This window comes from Panthera onca (genome assembly GCF_046562875.1).
Source record: "Panthera onca isolate mPanOnc1 chromosome Y unlocalized genomic scaffold, mPanOnc1 haplotype 2 h2.ChrY_unloc_8, whole genome shotgun sequence".
Lineage (NCBI taxonomy): Eukaryota > Metazoa > Chordata > Mammalia > Carnivora > Felidae > Panthera > Panthera onca.
In genome coordinates, this window is record NW_027675871.1 from 63,791 (window position 1) to 68,025 (window position 4,235).

A 4,235-nucleotide genomic window follows, 5' to 3' on the forward strand; every position below is an offset into this window, starting at 1 on the left:
CATCCCAGCGATTACTGTCAGGACTCAGGAGGGAAGGGACTGCACTCTTGTATTCTGGCACCTGACCGTCCCACATAAGCACCTCATTCACACAGACCGCTGTGTCTCTCCTTGTCTCTCCAGTGGCCTAACCACCCACTCCTGCACAGACAGAGACACACCGCTACACAATCGCACGAACATATGCACGCTCACACTGCCAGCACCACCCCGGATCTCAGGCCCATTTTGCCACAGATGCCCACACACACTCGCAGGAACTCACGCTGGATCTCTGCCCTCACGCGTACTCTCTGCATGAAATCCCACTCATAAGCCTCGCTGCTGCCCACAACCCACACCTGCCCCTCCCCCTCACACATCTCCCATCCTGAGCCACTGTCTGAGGACAGGGCTCGGGGTCAAAGGAGCCCCGGGTGTGGGAGGCAGCAGCAAGGTATACTGGCATCGACTATGAGAAGCCTGCCTGCTCCTGAGTTGTCCGGGGACATGTGGTCTTAGCTCTGATCCTGACTGGAGGCTTTGCTGACTGGATTCTATCTCACCAAGGACACAGCACCCCTCTGGGATCAAGGGTCCTGGCTGAAACCCCCCGAGTCCTGGCCACACTGTACCAGGACCCAATGGACCAATTTGGTCCCACTGTGCAATCCCCTTCCCTGCCTTTCGGCTCTGGCCTATACAATAAATCTCCAAATAACAGGTCTGTCTCTTCCTCCTCCTCCTTCCAGGCTCTTCCTGCCCAAGAAGGCAGGCCTCTGTGCACATGGCAACACAGGCCCCACCCCAGTACTGCACCTCTCCCGCACACACAGAATCACCCGGGCAGCGGCAGGACAGTCACACTCAGGTCCCTTCCTCATCGTCCCTCCTCAGGTCCCCATACACACACACACACACACACACACACACCAAAAACAGAAGGGTTTTTAGCTTCCTGTATGTGTCCACATAAACATCGTGGAAACTCTTCAAGGCTGCCACACGTTATCTCTTCCTCAATTCTCTCCGGGGCACGTAGAAGACAGGAGACTCATCCACCCATCTCTTCCAGCACTGGTGGCGTCCTCCATTGTTTCTGCATGGGCAAAGATAGAAGCTCTGCACGATTCACGCCCACACAGATGCAGAGCACCTGACGCATGTGGGCACACGCAGACACATTTGCGTACACGCGCACACACGCGCCCCCACGCAACAGACACCAAGAATGATACGGGATATTTGCAAATACATCCCAGATGGTGTCACTCTTGTGCCTCGCCCTTTTGCGATCCCCCTTGCTTTCTCACCCAGGGATTCATTTCCAGCCCCCAATGGCCTTGGACCAGTTCTAAGAATGGCTGTCGGGTTGCGGGAGGACATGGCGTGGTGGGGCACATGGAAGGAAGTGCGAGATTCTCACCACAGTGGCGCCTGGGGACACGGCAGCTCCTGACCCAAAGACTGGCAGGCAAATCCAGACTGAAGGAGCAGGGGGAAGCCCGGGACAGGGCGGACATCCACGGGGAGCATTTGTGGTGAAGCACTGCTCCTCCCGAGTTGCTCTCCAAAGCCCCAGCCCACAGCACAACTGCATCTGGTTTGCAGGCTTCGACCCTCTGTGTGTTTGCAGCTGAGTCTCTGCAGGTCCCCTGTCATCCTCCCACTCTCTCCCCATGCTACCTGTGTCCCTGTGTCGGCGGACCTTCCATTTCCAAGCCAATGTGTGGCCCACGTTCCCTTGCCCATACAACACGCAGGTCAACACACCGCATACTGGGGTTCTCACCGACACGTGAGCACGTCAGATCACTGTCTTCTGGTCCCTTCCTCCCTCAGGTAGTACTGCAGGGGATTGGGCCACAGGTCCTCGATGATGATCTGGAAGAGGACACAGGCCGGCGCCACATTGGGCATAGCCCACTCTCCTCTCTGGCCGGGGGCCACCCACATCCCCACTGCTGAGGAAGGCCTCAGGGGCCCCACCTCGGCAATCCTGTTCGCCCCTGGGCAGCTGTGCTCACACAGCCAGTTGAACAAGTTAAGGCTGGTGGGGTCATGCCTGCGACTGGGAGCTCCACGTTCATCATCCCAGAACCACTGGACTGGAGTGGAACGCGATGTCCTGTAGCCTGCAGGAAGAGAGGATTTGAGGAGCAAGCTGATGGCCTCCTCCCCACCCACCTGCCCCTCCCCCTCCCCCTCCCTCCTGCCCCTGATTCATGCTCCTCATCCCCCTGCCCCGCACCATCATGGGACCCACACCCTACCAGCAAAGCTCAGCTGATACTCCTTAATGATCACTGGGTTCCGGAAGTACGGGTTGGCCCCAAAGGAAAACATCACTCTGCAGCGGTACTTGGGATGGCCCACTTCTTCCACCTGCCGTGAGCAATGGGACAGGAGGGGGCAAGTGTCCTCCCTCGGGGTCCTGAGCTACTTGCCTGGCTGTGAGGGTGAGCACCTTTGCCTCACCCTCTCCTGCCCAAATCCCACCCCCGACGGGACGGCCCCCAGCCACAGCCTCCCCGGTCTCACCTCCAAGTCGACCACGTAGCTGAGCACGTCTTTGTCCTGGGCACCGATCATGGCCGACAACTGGGGGTGATTCAGAATCTGTGCTGTGTCAAGGAGCTGTGCCTTCAGATGCTGTGGAAACAGACACAGCCCCCCTCCAACCCTCCCAGGCTAAGAGCAAGGGACTAGATCACGGCATGTGCAGAAAGACCAGGAAACACTAGTCCCCACACTCCTCAGCCTCTGCAGATGCATCAGACCCCATCGACACTGGGCAGTCCGTTGGCTTCCTGTACCTCCCACGCTGTCTGCACACAGCAGGGAGAGACTCCACTGCCTGCACGCCTCACAGTTCCTTCCTATATCTGACCTGTGTGGGCTGCCAGCAGCCCATCATAGCTTGTGATGTCGGCATGTGCTCTGACCCCTCCTCACGGCTGGGTTTCTTGGCATATTCCCGTGAAGACCTATGTTGTCACCAGCCTCCTGAGTCCAGATGGAATAACATGGCTTACAGGAACCCGACTGCACACTTACGCTGCAAGCAGAGGGTGTGGGAGGGAGAAAGAGATCGAGAAGCACGGACGAGGAAGGTCGAGGAGGGAAAAGGATTAGACACAGTGACACAGCCAGTCCGGAGAGAAAGACATGGGTGGGACCGAGCCGGAGCCTGAGGACAGAGAGGGAAGCAGGGGTGGAGATACCAGGAGAGAATCCTCTCTCTGTGTGTGTGTGTGTGTGTGTGTGTGTGTGTGTGTGTGTGTGTGTGTGTGTCAGGGTCTGAGGAGGCAGCTTGTACCCCATTCGGAGTGGGTCTCAGTCGTCCTACTGTCTGGCAAAGGGGTGTGGCGTGGTTCCACTAAAGGTCATGAGTGTGTGTCTGAAATGCTCTCTTTTGAAGGAACTGCTAGGAAACGTGCACAGCCTGTGAATGTGAAGGTGGGTGTGCGGCCTGCGTAACTCTCCCATTTTGCAGCGAAATATTTCCTTGCCTTATCTGCTCTGAGTGAAGGCTGCTTTGTGCTACCCTAGCTCTGGTAGCATGGGGACACATGGCTCGTGTCTGCAAGTAATATTTGAGACCAGCCTGCAGGCCAACGTCGGCGGAGACCTAGAGGAAACTGACCCAGTCACCAAGTCCCCCAATCCCCAACAACCGCCCCTGTCCAAGGCCTTACACTGGATCCCAGACCACACCAACCCAGGGCCAGGGACCATTCCCCAGCTCTCCTCTCTGGGGGCCATCGCCCTGAGGCACCCTGCTCTCAGTGCCCAGCCCTCCTGCACAACAGCCCCCGCCATCACCCACCAGCACAAGGAAGGATACCGCCTGGGCCCAGAAGCCAGGGATGTGCTTGATGATGGCCCTTCTGTGATCCAAGTGAGAAATCCGTCTCCGAAGAATCCTGCGCTTCAGCCGCCATAAGGCCCTGGAATCCTGGGCATTCCCAGCGCTGATCTCCAGCTGAAGACGCTCCAGCGCTGCCAGCGGGTCCTGGGCTGAGGCAGGACGCAGCGCTGGCTCTTGCTGCTGCAGCGGCTGTGAGAGCTGGGGCCCCTCCTCCGCCTCTGCATCTGCCTCGCGCTTCTCCTCTTGCTCCTGAATCTCCTCCTGCTGCTGTCTCTCAACTTCCACCTCCTCCTCCTCGTGCATGTCCTCTGCTTCTGGCTTGGCTTCCTCAGAATTCTCCTCTCCAGCCACCTCATCCTTGGTCGCCTCGCCGTCCTCTTCCTCC

At 58.2% G+C, this 4,235-nt stretch overlaps 2 long non-coding RNA genes across 2 annotated transcripts; both read right to left on the reverse strand.

Moving 5' to 3' along the window:
* Positions 1-924: 924 nt before the first annotated feature.
* On the reverse strand, positions 925-2,086 carry LOC145715286 (uncharacterized). Its single transcript, XR_014137252.1, has 3 exons — positions 1,969-2,086; positions 1,772-1,863; positions 925-1,078 (listed from the first exon to the last, which is right to left on the reverse strand). It is a non-coding gene; the product is annotated as an uncharacterized LOC145715286 (long non-coding RNA).
* A 189-nt stretch (positions 2,087-2,275) lies between these two features.
* LOC145715285 (uncharacterized) lies at positions 2,276-3,882 on the reverse strand. Its single transcript, XR_014137251.1, has 3 exons — positions 3,827-3,882; positions 2,521-2,598; positions 2,276-2,364 (listed from the first exon to the last, which is right to left on the reverse strand). It is a non-coding gene; the product is annotated as an uncharacterized LOC145715285 (long non-coding RNA).
* Between the last annotated feature and the right edge of the window lie 353 nt (positions 3,883-4,235).